This window comes from Oryctolagus cuniculus, chromosome 14 (genome assembly GCF_051225735.1).
Source record: "Oryctolagus cuniculus isolate XC-2025 breed Fujian yellow rabbit chromosome 14, ASM5122573v1, whole genome shotgun sequence".
In the NCBI taxonomy this organism is placed as follows: domain Eukaryota; kingdom Metazoa; phylum Chordata; class Mammalia; order Lagomorpha; family Leporidae; genus Oryctolagus; species Oryctolagus cuniculus.
This window is the reverse complement of record NC_142880.1, coordinates 62,199,813-62,216,019: the sequence shown is the minus strand read 5'-3', so window position 1 is coordinate 62,216,019 and position 16,207 is coordinate 62,199,813. Positions and strand designations below refer to the sequence as shown.

Sequence of the window (16,207 nt, the reverse complement as noted above, 5' to 3'; positions counted from 1 at the left end):
AACATTACAGCCTGTGGTTTTTGGTTACTTCAATGCATCTTAGGTTATTCAAATACAATTAAGTAAACCTTCCCTGGGTGGAGATCAGCTGTTCTGAAAATTCAAGGGATTCTTTCTGCTGCTTTACAAGTGTTCTCAATCCGTAGTCTTTGCCATGATTAGTCGGGGTGGAAACCAAGCGCGCATGTGGCCCTATCTGGCAACGCAGGCAGCCAGCGTGTGCGGCTGTGGGGGAGGTAATTGGAAACCAAGGGACTCCTCGCAAGCTTTTGGCAAATCCAAGGGTGGAAGAAAAAGACGTCTTAATAGCTTGACATTTAAATAAAATTGCAGGTTGGGGGTCAGTGATAATAAGACCTACAACTTGTTTAAGACTTCACACCAGATTAAAAGCTTAGAGAGAAGTGCAGAAGTGAAGGGGGAGACCAGATTTTTCCCGATAGCTCCGATTCCCTTCCCAGCCACTTTCCAGCAGGCGGGCTCAGCCTGGGTTCTTTTCTAGATCGCTCACCGCAATCTACTCCGAATGACTCCACGCCAAATTACGAGAGGACCCGGTATAAACAGACACCACACGCTCACTACGTTTAAATTACTAACCCGGACTTTACCAAAATGGCTAGCTTTTACTCCTGCTACTCCCCCGCTTGGGAAACACTGGCAGGGATATGCAAGGAGAAAAATCAAGCTCCGCACGGAAACAGGACGCTCCACTTACCTTTTCTGACTTAGCGACGGGTGGGAGACACCCCAGGCAATGGCAAGGTGACAACCCCAGCAGGTACAAGGGAGCCCCAGAGCACAGGGAGCCGCGCAGGCTAGCCCTGACAACAGGCATGTGCTCTGGAACTGCAAGTTACTATCAGGCAACTTAAGAAAAGGGGAGGAGCCTGTGCCCGGGAAAGGGGGAGTGGAGAAATGAAAACAGCACAGAGGAAGGAGGGGGAACCCCGAGGTTTCTGGAATATTGATGAATCTTGGCACAGCAGAGGCAGGCTTGCTGGCTTTGTTTGACCCCTTAGACTGCTTTTACGCTTTGTCAGCTCACTTTCATTAGAAATGCAAAATCGGGACCGGGAAGAATTGCAAAATAAAGTGCAAACACACTCGGGAAAGCTGGAAGTCTTGATTAGAACATTTCAAAGGCTTTTCTACGGCTACATTTAATCACTTCACTTTATTGCAGGTTTCCTGCCTTGAAGGGAACACGAGTGTGCTCTTTCGCCTGGTTGTACCACTGTTAGCAAAGTACGTTCTTCGATTTTGAATTGGGTTAGAATAACTGGCATTTCTTGGGAAGACTCCGAATGTGATCAGATACAGAAGGGAAAAAATGCCCAGTGCAGTTCTCTAAACTCGCCTAAAGTTACTCAAAGCACAAGACCTGCCTCTCTTTTAGCAGTTTAAACTCTATTCTAACAAGTCTAGGTTAGCTCCAACTGCATGCCTTGCAAAGACTGAAAAGGTAAGAGACGCAAAGAGACCAGGAACTTTGCCAAACTACAAACTAAAAAAGTGTATTTTAAGACCGAGAGTGCAAATGCATATTTGAAGTCTCATAATTTCAAAGGCCAGGTTACTATCAGATGCCTCAATTTTAAAGGATGCTAAAAATCCCCTAGTTCCCCTCTCCCATCCCATGATTTTTAGCAATTAAAAATTATCATTGCCTTGAGAATGTAACTTTAGTCTGTTTCAGAAAGAAATCTAGATTGTAAAAAAAAAATTAAAAGTCTAACCCATCCCTACAACGTAAAACTTTTTATCAGAAACAAAAGTCCATTAGAAACCAAAACTCATACCCCAAATCAGTTCTGTAGTCTTGTTCTCCAAACTGCATACTCCTCATGCAGAATCTGCCCAATTCTGATGCCTGTTACCTAACCCTGAAGTGTGTTCTTTTCCCCTCATTAGCAAATCCAGATAGGTTATAAGGAAATGTCTCACCAGCTTCAACTATTCCATGTATGTAATTTTGAATAGCTACTGATTGGAAAGCAATGATGAATCATGTAAATGCTTTAAAAATTAGCAGCCATTATAACCACTTCTTAATCTGGCATCATTTTAAGTGTTTGTTGAAAATAGACACTGGACAGTGCAAGTCTTTGGCGATCCATCTTTCCTTTCCCGTGATCCCCTAGGTCACTCGGCATCTGTCTCACATTATTTAACACTTAATCACACTGGGCTTATACTATACCATCCCTCTTTTTTAATACTATGTTAAGTTTTGGCTTCTCAACTAAATTGCAATTTCTCTGGGTCCAAGAACCTGTCCTGTACCCAGTGCATAGTAACTATTAACAAACCAAAGGCATAATATAGGGGCGTGGGATAAGATGCTTTTCAACCTTCTGGGTTAAAAAAAAAAAATAACTAATTGCTTTTACATTGGTGCCTCTGGCCTAGGTGTACAGAGCAGATCTCATTTTTCAACAGAGACTACTTTTAAAAACATTCATTCGCTATACCAGGTCCTACCTGAGCCATGGACTTAGGACTAATTTATTCACATTTCTGGTTGAAATTACTTCTATTTCAAGGAGGGGGGGGGGGATCCAATGACTTAAAGTGGAATTTCAAGTCCTGTGGCCTATTCTGTTGTTGTTTGTCCAGAGACAAGAAAAAGGGTTGGAAAGCCACACTCTTGGTTAGCAGAGGCATGAGAAGACTCGGTGCACTTTTTCTTTTTTCAAATCTCTAAAGCTTGGTTAAAAAGCATGTCATTATTTTGGTTCATCAGACATTATGGAAGTCTGGTGCTGCTTGAGACAGGAAGCCATTCACTACTCAAAGTTTTGGTGGTGTAATAAAACCTAACGAGAAAATGAGATGCAAAGAGTCTCAGTTCAGAGTTCATCTGAATTACAAGTTTTAGTCTGGGGGAAATAATTGGGAATTACTTCTTTTAAGCCCCATTTTCTCCTTTTGCAAAGTTATGGCAATAATGCCCCAGGGGGCAACCTGGGTTTACTCAACACATAGTTCTACCCTGCTTTATAGGTAAGACCGTTGGGGCTCTAAAAGTTTTCCTTCCTTTATAGAAACACTACGCAAATGAAAGATCCATAAATTATGGACTAACCTCTGTAGACTGTGTTTCACTTAAAGTGGGAACAGAGAATCTTATTAATGCTGGTCTCCCAGAATGGAAACTACCAGGAAACACACAATGCTGTCCCATTTAAAAAATCTGTCAAGATTAATCTGCTAGGATTATGTGGTAGGTAAGTTCTTTGGGGATCAAAATGTGGACAGAGCAAGGAATAACTAAGAGGCACCTATTCTTCAGTGGAGCACCTCCGTCCCTCGCAGGAGGAGACCCTGGGAATGAGCAAGTGCTGCTCTAAGTGCAGTGCAAGGCAGTCAAGTGCCAGCCTTCAAAATCAGGCAGTCCTGTTAACTGGACTTTTTGTATGTGTGCAAGGAAATGGGTCAGGAACGTCTTTAACGTCACTGATTATTTTCCACTTTTATTGATCTTAGAAGGGATATTTTTGTTATTCCTGGTTCAAATAGCTTGCGTTTTTAGTAGCATCATCAGGAATATCTATTCTCCTCTAAGTTGGAAATCACAGAATGTTAAAGACCTGACTTGACCAGAGTGAAATAGTAGACCTGGCTGAAGGAGCAGGAGGACCTGTGCTACTTGAGCTTTTTGTCTTAATTTTCCTTCTTAAATATGAATGTAAGGTAAAAAACAAACCTATAAAGAACACTGGTTAGATGTTTAAATTTTTAAATCCTATGAAGACTGAAAAAATCTAACTATATCAAAGTAAACAACAATTAACATTTACCATATTCACTTTTCATCCATTCAACAGATCTTGAGCAACCACTATGCTTTAACTATAGCCCCTTTCCTCGAGGGCCTCATAAACCCACACCTGCAGTCTACAGTGGCTAACGCAGGCCCTCACAGAGTTAATGGAAGCTCTGTATGCCGAGGCCTCTTTTACCACTAGCTTGCCAATACTAAGAACTTGAAGGAAGGCACCGTGCCTAGCTCCCCACTGTGTGCCCAACGTGTGGTGCACAGTGCGGTACCTACAACTAGCAGGCACAGTGCAGTGTGGAGGGGAGGGGAGAAGGGTTTCTGCTGGAGAATAGGAGAGGAGGGTCCCAAACATCAAACTGAAGACCTTGAACTCTACTGCTAGGCAATAGGGAGCCTCAGGATTTAAGCACAGGAATGACTTAAATTTATGTAGAATACGAAGGCTTTCTGTGATTTAGACTTGAGTTAGGAAGTAGATGTATCCCACATTTACAAAGTGGGATCGTTCACATCCATATTAAAAACCAGATTACACTAATCTGGCTAATCTCACAATATTGAGGCCCTTCAAGAAAGAGGCTGACATTGAGTCAAAGCCACATTTTCTACTTTCCTTACTTATTTGAAAGTCAGAGTTAAGAGAGTGAGAGATCTTCCACCCAACGGCTCACTCCCCAGATGGATGCAATGGCCAACGCTGGACCAGACTGTAGCCAAGAGTCAGGAACTTCATCTGTGCCTCCCACATGGTTGGCAGGGGCCCAAACACTTGGGCCATCTGCTGCTGCTTTCCCAGGTACATTAGTGGGGAGCTGGATCAGAAGTAGAATAGCTGGAACATGAATCTGTGCCTATCCATAAGGGATACTGGCTCACAGGTGACCGCTAAACCCACTACACCACACTGCAGGCCTCACAGCCACATCCTTGAAGTAGATACTTACCACACCTCTTGGCCTGCCTACTCGACTCATTTTAATTATCAGCATGTGCCTCCAGTATGCTTTGACCTCGGATGCGTTTTAGAAGATCTGAGCAAGGGAAGAGGCCTAGGGAACCCCAACATTAAGAGGGAAGACAAAGAAACCCCTACATTTTACCATTTTTAATCACAAGTTAGCTAGGAGTCAGACATAATAGTGGCTTTGAAAACTAAAACATTTTCTCCGTACTAAAGCTAAAGAGGGTGTGCTTTTTAATGAAGACTTCGTAAGTGTTATTGTTATATTATAATGCAACATTTCCCCCAGTTACTCAACATCAGGCAAACCTCTGTAGGACCTGACTTGGCTTAGTTAGGAGGGATCATGCAAGTTAAATGGAATCAAAGCCCTTAATAGAGTATTAGGGATAACAATAGGCAGTATTTTTTGAGTCTCTGATCTACAAATACTTCTACACACATTGTCTGATTTAATTCTCATAATGCTTTGAGGTACATTCTATTATTACTGCTCCTGTATATCCATATGTTGAAATGGCGATTTGTAGGGATTACACAATTTGCTCAGAATCACAGTTCTTTGTACTTTATCGTTTTTCCTTTTTCCAAAACAAGTCCCAGTAGCTTTTATTACAGATAGATAGGAAAGGAAGTAGGGAAGGGGCCGGCGCTGTGGTGTAGTGGGTAAAGCCTCTGTCTGCAGTGCTGGCATCCCGTATCAGTGCTGGTTGAGTCCCAGCTGCTCCACTTCAGATCCAGCTCTCTGCTACAGCCCGAGAACGCAGTAGAAGATGCCCAAGTCCTTGGTGGGCCCCTGCACCTACGTGGAAGACCCGAAGGAAGCTCCTGGCTTTGGATCGGCACATCTCTGCCCATTGTAGCGTAAACCAGTGGATGAAGAACCCTCCCTCTCTGCCTCTCCTTCTAACTTTCAAATAAGTAAATAAATCCTTAAAAAAATTTAAAAAGTAGGGAATATTAAAGTCCAAAGCCTTCTCACTTTGCAAATCCAACAGGGTTGTCTGCACCTTCCATGTGCTCCCAGTGCTCCCCTGGGTGTAAATTTCCAGTCATTACCACTCTATGCTGCCTTTCTCCCTCTGTAGACTGAAAGCAGCATCTGCACTGATAACTGCTGCAAACTTGAGCCAAACGGAAGGTGTCTTGCATAGGCGCTGCCTGGGGCGGTGGCTACAACATAGTCATGAACTCAGGAGAGTTCCTCAACCCACCTGTGATATGGAGACTTGCAAAACAATAGCCAAGGAGCTCCTTTTCAATCATCACAATATTAAGTAGGCCCAAGTAGAGCTGCTCTAAAGGAATGGATGGGTGGGGAGTAGGGTGGAGTCCAACTCAGTGTTCCCTTCTTTCCCCCAGGTGGGCCCCTGAAGCACTTCCTCAATTAGTGGATGCTACATAGGAATAGATAAGGAGTCAGCTTGTGCCAAGTTCCAGTTTAGTACTGATGTCCCTGAACTTGTACTCTCTTGTTTGCAATCACTAAACCACAGGTTCCCTCCCTTCCCAATTCTGAAGGTCATCCATAAAACTAGGTTAGACTAGATTATTCTTCTCCAGTTGCTTTCCCAATTTTAAATCATGTCATGCCGATAATGGGCTTCCCGTATTCATTTTGGTCTATTTAGTTAAGGACACCAATTTTTATATACACTCAATGATTAATGGTTTCTCATTAGGTTTCCCTGCCTCAGATTAAACACAAGCATAATACAGTCCCCAAAGGAAGCTTACTGAAGGGCACGGGTTTTATGAAACACGGTGAGGACATGAATCTTGTATAGCTGTTTGCTGGTATGGAATCATAATTACAGCAATCAAGACAGATACACATCTTTTGTAAGAAGAAAAAAAGTAATTATAATTTAAAAGCACACAGCTCAAAGTTGCCATCACAAAAACGACTATTATAGCAACTATTTCGCGTTTGGACATTTTTTTGGCAGGAGGTCTGGGCATTGTTTATTGTGAGTCAGAAACAGGCACTGAGAAAATATGCAAATTTTTTGAGCAACAGAAAATGCAGCTTTGAGTTGAGAAAACAGGGTGAATGGTGGAAACTGTCTGGACTTTCGGCACAAATCAACCTTCGCGGCTGAAATAACTTTTGGTCCTTTGATGCTATGACAGCCATCTGGGGGTCAGGGCAGAGCAGTGAGTGTGTGCACTAAAACATCCGTTCAGACTTGTACCGTGCTCCCCAGAGTCCATCTTCTGCTAACGCTGTGTCCATGGACTGAAAGACCAGGGGACAAAGACTTCAGAATAGTTTACAGTGCTGCTTTCCTGGGCCCCAGCAGGCAAGTGTAGAGAGAGACCTTCACCCCTGAGCTGTCCAAGAGGCAAAGGCAAGCCTCCTTCCTCACCCAGCTGCTCCTCGGGAAGGAGGCATCACCCTTGCTGAAATCAAGCTGATGCAGGCTGGCCAGTTCACTCCACCAACAGGCCTCCCTTGTTAGTCTTCATTTCTACTGGAGTTGCATGGAGACCAGTGAATTCTTCCCAGGTGACACCAGGAAAGGAAACACAGCATTAGAGACACAGACAGACTGACTGGGCTCTGTCAGCTTGGGCCAACTGTAGGAGGTCATTCCTTCCAAATAAAGGGGGGAGGCGAGACCTGAGGGTCACAATCTTTTAACCCTTTGTTTCACTAAGATCTCAGGATGAAACAAACAATATTGCGCATCAGTTATAAGCCTGAAACGGGGGCGGGAGACCAGAACCATTAAATTCATTCTTCCTGCCTCTGCTTTCTCTGCCCCCTCCATTCCTCTTACAACAGTCTTCCTAAACTGCCAGGGCAAGATATGCAAATGACTTGAGTACTCACATTCTAATAAAAAAAAAACTCCTAAGCTGGAGAAAAGACAAAAGGCACGAAGTAAACAGAGAACCTCAAAGTAGCAAGATCTCAAGGAGTGGGCCTGGTACAGGTTTGTTTTAGCAAATTCAACCATAGGATGCGTGGGGGCTTTGTTTCAGGGTGGGGGATGGGAGGCAGGGAGACAGAGGAGATCCAGAGAATGGTCACATGCCTTATGACCCTGGGATCAAGCTAAGCTCCAGGACAGACTTGGGAAGTGAAATAGACAAATTAAACGGTTCATCCAAAGTGAATGGCGGAGTTGAGACCAGAACCTAGTATTAGTCTTCCTGGCCTTAATCATTTTCAGAGGAATACATTGTCCTTTAATAGCAATTACAGGTAAAAGCCTGGGATGACAAGAATCATGTATGAGACCAATGTTTCAAAATCCCACGTTATAAAGCTGCACTGCCCAATATGGCAACCACTAGCTACATGTAGTTATTGAGCACTTCAACAGGACTAAAAAGAATAGAAATATGTGAAGTATAGAGCAGATTTTTAAAACTTAGTCCCACCAAGTGTAAAATAGCTCTTTAACATTTATATTGGTTACATGTTATATTATTTGGGATATTAAATATTTAAGTTAACTATCTCTTTTAATATGATTAGTAGAAAAACTTTTATTTATGTATTCATTTTTAAATTTGTGTTTGAGAGGTAGAGTTACAGAGAGAGGAAGAAGGAACCATCCACTGGTTCACTCCCCAAATGGCTGCAACGGCCAGAGCTGAGCCAATCTGAAGCCAGGAGCCAGGAGCTTCCACCAGGTCTCCCACCTGGGTGCAGGGGCCCAAGTGTTTGGGCCATCTTCCACTGCATTCTGAGGCCATAAGCAAAGTTGGATCGGAAGAGGAGCAGGAGGGACTTGAACTGGTGCTCAGATGGAGGCTTAGCCTACTATACCACAGAGCTGGCTCCAAAACATTTTAATTGTTTACTTGTTTGTGGTTATTGGAAAAGCAGAGTGACACAGAGAGAAATATTTAACAGCTCATTTGATGTATACAAGGCAGAGTCCAGGAGGATATGGAGGTGAGGCCTGCCAACACTCCAGCTTTGTGTAGTGCCCAAATCCCATCATCTTCCCGGCCCGTTCACCACACTCATGCTTCATCATGCAACTAGCTCTCACCTTCTCACTTGCTCCAGTCGGCATGAGGCCTTCCAGGTACACTGTAGCCCCATCCCAAATCCTGTCTCCTTTGGTGCCTCAGTTCGGTCCTGCCCTGGGCACAACCCTTTCCCTATGAAAGAATGACCCCAGCCTGGGTGAAGGCAATTCTCTCTCGAGGTTGCCTGCACTTGTGTTGAGCGTGTACTGTTTCTTTGCCTTTCAATAAATCCTTCTATTCATATCTATCTATGTCTCCTGCTTGTATTACACATGGCAAGACAAGAACCTGGACTAAGTCCAACAGGGGGGTCTCTCTGAGCCCCACCAGAGCTTTCAGTCTCCATGACGTAATTTAGGGATTCCCATCCCACAGAGAGTTCATTCCCCAAATGTTCACCATAGCCAGGGCTGGGCTAAGCCAAAGCCAGGAATCTAGAACTCCATCTAGGTCTTGCACATGTCTAGCAGGGACTCAAGTACATGAGCCATCATTTGCTGCCTCCAACAATACATTAGCAGGAAGCTGGATCAGAAGCGGCAGAGCTGGGGCTTGAACAGGCACTTTGATATGGAATGTGGGCATCCAAGCCCCAGCTTTATCAGCTGCACCACACGGCTTGCCTCAGCAAAGTTTAAATTGAATGTGACTTGCATGATATTCTTATTGGAGAGCTCTGTTATAAAGAGATCGCTCTTTATAAGAGTCCTGGGAAGAGGGGAGAATTAGCAGGCCCAGGGAATGCTCCTCTCCAGCCCCATCTCTCCCAGTTTATTTAAATAGATGAACGTGTGGTTAGAATAGTTTGGTCTTAGGCCGGCGCCGTGGCTCACTAGGCTAATCCTCTGCCTTTCGGCGCCGGCACACTGGGTTCTAGTCCCAGTCAGGGCGCCGGATTCTGTCCCGGTTGCCCCTCTTCCAGGCCAGCTCTCTGTTGTGGCCCGGGAGTGCAGTGGAGGATGGCCCAAGTGCTTGGGCCCTACACCCCATGGGAGACCAGGAAAAGCACCTGGCTCCCGGCTTTGGATCGGCACAGTGCGCCGGCTGCGGCGGCCATTGGAGGGTGAACCAACAGTAAAGGAAGACCTTTCTCTCTGTCTCTCTCTCTCTCACTGTCCACTCTGCCTGTCAAAAAAAAAAAAAAAATAGTTTGGTCTTTGCACGGAGACTTAATGCTAATGGTGATAACAATAGAATGGCCACCAGTTAAGTCTTTTCTGTGTGTCAGGCACTGTGCCAAATGCTTTAATATTTGCCAGATTTACTTGCCACAACAATCCTATGGTGGCTACATGTTGCCAGCCTCACTGTACCAATGAAGTTAGTGAGATTGTGAGAGGTTTAGCAATCACCCATCTCCCAAGCTGGTTGAAAGGGAGCAGGGAAACTTCATCCCAATTCTCTTCAGAGCTCAGGCACTAAAATGCCACAGATTCTGCTTTGTGGGGACTGGCACTCCCAGGGAAAACATCAGCCTCAGAATTCCGCTACTTCCCACTGTGTCTGCAGACACTGGATGGAAGACCGCTGCAGTACACAAGGATCTTGCAACAAGGTAGGGAGAACATGGGCGCAGTGAAGTAAAGCACAGAACGAGAGCTTCTGAGAGATTAATGCAATCACCTAGGCAGACAGGAGAAAGCTGGGTCCCAGTCATGGGGAAAGGGCAGCTTCGTGGGAGAGGCAGCATTTCCCAGAGAACTGCAAAGAGCTAGGAGAGGCATTCCAGGTAGAGAACCAGCAGAAGGAAAAAATAATGTAGTGTGAGCGAGAGGACCAGCTAGGAGTCCCGAATGACTGTCTCCACATGCCAAGAAATGAGGGAAAAAAGGGAAAAAAAAGAGTGATTGGGGAAATGCATGCTCTATTTTGTTCAAGCAGAGGAGGGAGAAGGAAGTAGAAATAAAAGACGGCTTTCTCGACAACACAGTCGTAGCATTTCTTGGGTTACAAAAACAAACAAAAACCAGGTACAACTTCCTAAATCAAAGCCAGGCTTGCTATTCATGCACTCTGTGGAATCGTAGTCTTCTTTCTAGTATTTGGCGTGACAAGCAGCAACATCAACCACACCAAGACCTTTCAAGAACTACCCGGTCTTCATGAGCCCAAAGAATAAATCCAAACGTGCGTGACGGAGACACCTCGGGAGTGATTCCTCGGCGGCCAACAGCCTTCCGTATGCCAGCACAACCAGAAAGCCCCAACACCCCCCGCCCCCATCCATGCTCCGCTCAAAACCCTGGTTTTTCCTCTGTCGCATTAGATCTGCCTCGAGGACAACAGATTCACCAAGGCAGACAGAAAAGGCTGGGAAAAAGCGCCTTTCACCAGACATAGAAGACAGTGACTCATTTCACGACATTATCCTTTGAAATCCCGCCTTAGACGTCCTCCGTGCTTTTCAAATGTGGTATTTGAGACGGAGCTCACCTCTCAGGTCCTAGAGCGCGCGCCGTGCCGGAGCCTCTCCTTAGAAGGCTGCTGGAGCTAGTATCTTCCTCCGCTCAACCCAAAAGGAATCAAAGGGTTCTCTTCTAGTTCTGCTTTTGAATCCTTCCAGAAACTTGAAACCACCAGGTGAAGCCTATTGTTATGGAGACACCTCGTGATTAAAATGTAGCACCAGTCTAATCCTAGCTGGGGGGTTGCCTCTCAAAAATGTGTGGGTGTGGAATTAGGTAAAGAAGTCCTGCAGAGGGGTGTATTTACTCCAGATTAGCCCCGCTTTGCACAAACTCATTGCCACAGCCAACATTCAGCAAACCCTAGTCCTTCCATAACTGGCCCTGTTCAGTGGAGTTGCCTCTTGGCACTGCTTTCGCCCACCAGGAATGCGGGTCTTCCCAGCTCTTTATCTCTTTCTCACACTCACTCACACTCATCACAAATCTCCAGCACCTGAGCTCCTAGCCAGGGCGCACTCACTACTCCCCTGTTGATGGATTTGACCTGGGTCTTCTTCATGAGATCCTAATCCTTCTCTTGAGATATTGAGGTGACAGGGAAGCGGGCTCTTCCTTCATGCAAGTCTTGAATCACCAAATCACCAGGAGCTGCCTAGATATTTCAAAATGCACCTTGTCTGTGTGAATTAAAACTGATGTTGTCAGAATGAGAGAGAGAGAGAGAGAGAGAGAGAAAGAGAGAGAGAGAGGGAGAGAGGGAGAGAGAAACTTAACTTAGTTCCCAAATGCCTGCAACAGTTGGAGCTGAGCCAGGCAACAGCCAGGAGCCTGGAACTCCATCAGACTCTCTTATGTGGGTGGCAGGGACCCAGGTACTTGAGCTGTCACCTGCTTCCTCCCGGGTGCACAATAGAAGGAGGCTAGAATTGGTAGTAGAGCCGGGTGCTGAAACCCAGGCACTCTGATATGATAGGAGGTGCAGTCATCCCAAGCAGTGGCTTCACTGCTATGCCAAATGTCCTAGTGTGTTTTCTGTTTGTGCAGCAAGTGTGTGTTGAACTTTACTGTGCGCCCAGCACTGTTGAAGGTGCTATGGAAATGTGGTGAATGAAGGAGAGGAGGTCTTCACTCACATGCAACTTCTGTTCTCATAGAGGGAAACAGGCCCTGAACATGCACATTGCTGTAGGAAAGCACTTTGGCTCTTACTCAGAGTGAACTAGGAAGCCATTGTAGGGCTGGATGTAGAGGAGTGAAATGGCTTTTTTAAAAAGCTATCTCTGGAGACCAAGATGTCCGGGAGGCTCGCCACCTTTCTCAGGAACGCCTGGGCCAAGGAGCCGGTGCTGGTCGTGTCTTTCACCATCGCCGGCCTCGCTGTAATTCTGCCCTCGCTCAGCCCCTACACCAAGTACTCCGCCATGCCATGATCAATCAGGTCACGCCAGTGCCCCTCCGGGATGACGGGAACATGCCGGACGTGCCCAGCCACCCCCAGGACCCCCAGGGCCCCAGCCTGGAGTGGCTGAAGAAGCTGTGAGCCCCTGCATGGATGGGCAGAGGCCCCAATAAACGTGTGCGCACCAAAAAAAAAAAAAAAAAAAAAAAAAAAGCTATCTCCGGTCCGGTGCCATGGCTCAATAGGCTAATCCTCTGCCTGCAGCACCAGCACCCCAGGTTCTAGTCCCAGTTGCAGCACCGGATTCTGTCCCGGTTGCTCCTCTTCCAGGCCAGCTCTCTGCTGTGGCCAGGGAGTGCAGTGGAGGATGGCCCAAGTACTTGGGCCCTGCACCCCATGGGAGACCAGGAGAAGCACCTGGCTCCTGCCTTCGGATCAGCGCGGTGCACCGGCCGCGGCGGCCATTGGAGGGTGAACCAATGTCAAAGGAAAACCTTTCTCTCTGTCTCTCTCTCACTGTCCACTCTGCCTGTCAAAAAAAAAAAAAAAAAAAAAAGCCATCTCTGGCTGCTTTGAGGAGAATGGTTAGTAGGGGGAGAGACTAGTTAGGAGGCTCCTGAAAAAGCCTCAGGGTGGCTTGGATTGAGGTGACTAACTGCAGAGGGTGGTGAGAAGTGGTACAATTTGGAGGTGGTGTTTGAAAGAACAGCTGTTGGAATTCGATGAGAAACTGGACAAAGGTATTCAAGAGTCATGACGATGAAGCTAAGGCTTCAGGCTGGAGCTACTGGCTGAATGGAGTTTGAGTGAGAAGGAGTGGAGGCTGCAGGTTCAGGTTAGATGTCGGGGAAGGAAGAGCTGCGTCGTGGGTTCCCTGAGATCTCCAAGTGGAAATGGCCCAGTGGCAGCGGCCTTCTAGACAGAGACGAAGCTGCAGTTCTACACTTGGGACTTGTCACACACCTGGGACCTACTGAGTGCACCACGGGAACGTAAGCAGGTGTAATGACAGGAGATTTAAAGACCAAATGGAATGGGATACCAAAATAGCAAATAGTCAAAGCTATTTTTTTTTAAACTTTTATTTAATAAATATAAATTTCCAAAGTACAACTTTTGGATTATAGCAGCTTTTCCCCCCATAACCACCCTCCACCCACAACCATCCCATCTCCCACTCACTCTCCCATCCCATTCTTCATCACAATTCATTTTCAATTATCTTTATATACAGAAGATCAACTTAGTATATACTAAGTAAAGATTTCAACAGTTTGCACACACACAGATACACAAAGTATAAAAGGTTGTTTGAGTACTAATTATACCATTAATTTACATAGTACAATACATTAAGGACAGAGATCCTACATGGGGAGTAAGTGCACAGTGACTCCTGTTGTTGATTTAACAATTGACACTCTTATTTATGACGTCAGTAATCACCCGAGGCTCTTGTCATGAGCTGCCAAGGCTATGGAAGCCTCTTGAGTTCACAAACTTTGACCTTATTTAGCCAAAGTCATAATCAAAGTGGAAGTTCTCTCCTCCCTTCAGAGAAAGGTACGTCAAAGCTATTTTGTTAGACATTATACATGCTCCTATTACAAAAGCCAGAGTTACATCTAATCAATTCTATTTTTCTGCATCATTTGAATAGTGTTAGCCAAGTTTTCTTAAGCATTTGTCAGCTCTAACAGGAAGACATCAAGGTTTTTGACCTCAGTAATTGAAGGAATGTAGAGGAATGCAGTAATTTACTAGTGGGGGAAGAGCGCTGAACAGACTGCTCTGGGGTATAGTCAGGACAGGAAATCAAAATTTGAGACGACCCAGTGGAAATGCTGCACCAGTGTCCTCTCCCAACGTCTAATGAATAGGCAATTAGGAGAGAATGAAGCCGGGCAGAGGTGTTTGCAGTTAGATTTCGTTTTATCAGCATATGGATGGTGTGAGTGTAGCTAGAGAACAGATCATCTAGGAGTAGGCCCTGTGGGCTCTCCAGTGTCTACAGGTGGAGAAGATGGAAGTATTGGGAGGGCGGGGAGGGAGGAAAAACAGAAGTAGTGTTTAATATGCCAAATTACCTTAAATATTGCAAGAATTTAAAATATCAGAGTCTCAAGAAGTTTAGAAGTTAAATTTCTAAATTTAACACAGCATAGAGTACCAGGGGTGTGATTTAACTTCATCTCTATTTAATAAATTCTGAATCTTTCCAGGATTATAGTTACACGTACACACCTGCTGAGAAAATACTTCTGTCTCCCAACAGTCTTCAGATTGTTTTCCCAAAAGAATGTTTTGAGATCACATTTTCATTTCGTTGGGCCAGGTGTGTGGTTCAGTGGTTAAGTCTCTGGGATGCCCGTATTCCATCTTGGAGTGCCTGATTCAAATCCCTGTTACTCTGCTTCCAATCAAGTTTCTGGTTATTGCTTACCCTGAGAGGCAGCAGGTGATGGCTCCAGGACGTGGGTCCTTGCCACCCACCTGGGAGGCTCTGATGGAGTTCCTGGTTGCTGGCTTCAGCCTGACCCAGCCGTGGTTATTGTAGGCATTAGGGGAGTAAACCAGCACCTGGAAGATCTCTCCCAATGCATCTGTTTGTTTCTGCCTTTCAAATAAAGTGAAAATAAATAAAAGGTTGTTTTTTGTTTGTTTGTTTGTTTTTGTTTTTTGACAGGCAGAGTGGACAGTGAGAGAGAGAGAGAGAGAGAGAGAGGTCTTCCTTTGCCGTTGGTTCACCCTCCAATGGCCGCCGCCGGAACACTGCGCTGATCCGATGGCAGGAGCCAGGTACTTGTCCTGGTCTCCCATGGGGTGCAGGGCCCAAGCACTTGGGCCATCCTCCACTGCACTCCCTGGCCACAGCAGAGAGCTGGCCTGGAAGAGGGGCAACCGGGACAGAATCCGGCGCCCCAACCGGGACTAGAACCCGGTGTGCCGGCACCACAAGGCGGAGGATTAGCCTAGTGAGCCGCGGCGCCGGTGCAATAAAAGTTTTGAAAAAGCATTTTGCAGCTGGTCAGTACTGCCCACTGCCCAGAGCTCTGGGCTGAGAAGTGGGAGGTGTGATTTGAAATAGGGTGTTGCTTTTCATTCCCAGACGGCAATGCTGAGGCATTCCTTGGGGTTTCTTTGTCGTGTGATTTGGAGAGTAGATTTGGTGCGCTTGTAATTCAACCCCCAGGAGTTTTGTTCCTTTTCATAACTTTAAGCAACCTCAGGCATGCTACACAAACTTGACTGGACTTTGCATTTTGTACTTTGCTTTTCCTTGTCTTTGAGGTCATGTCAGAATTTTTCCCCGAATGCTGAACCTGGGTCTGGAGAAATCTGCCACAGTTCTGAGGAGAGAACCCATTGGTCTGTGAGACTGGATGGGAAAGCATTTCATCTTTATTTTTATTGATGCCTAATTGAAATTCAGCAATTCATTCAATTATGGATGTAGACAGCAAATTATATTAGTTTTAAAAAATGGTTTTTCTTTGAGACACACACACACACACACACATCCACATCCCATGCCCCCATGACACCTCTCCTATCTGCTGGTTCACTTCCCAAATGCCTACAACAGCTGGGGCTAGACCAAGGCTGAAGCCATGAGACAGGAACTCAATCAGGGACTCCCATGTGAGTAGCGGGAACCCAAATAC

The 16,207-nt window shown here is 45.7% G+C and overlaps 1 protein-coding gene and 1 pseudogene across 2 annotated transcripts in view; one reads left to right on the top strand and one right to left on the bottom strand.

The window, feature by feature from the left end:
• Nucleotides 1-11,578, bottom strand: part of SLC1A3 (solute carrier family 1 member 3) — a 94,153-nt gene extending 82,575 nt beyond the window's left edge. The window contains exon 1 of one of the 2 annotated variants that reach the window (XM_089312735.1): nucleotides 11,169-11,578. The gene's annotated coding sequence lies outside the window, so the exon portion shown is untranslated. Of the gene's footprint in view, nucleotides 1-718; nucleotides 887-11,168 lie in introns of those variants that run through there. The other variant, XM_002713973.6, reaches the window with a different exon arrangement.
• Nucleotides 11,579-11,718: 140 nt separating this feature from the next.
• LOC149122348 (NADH dehydrogenase [ubiquinone] 1 alpha subcomplex subunit 3 pseudogene) lies at nucleotides 11,719-12,749 on the top strand (annotated as a pseudogene).
• The last annotated feature ends 3,458 nt before the right edge of the window (nucleotides 12,750-16,207 follow it).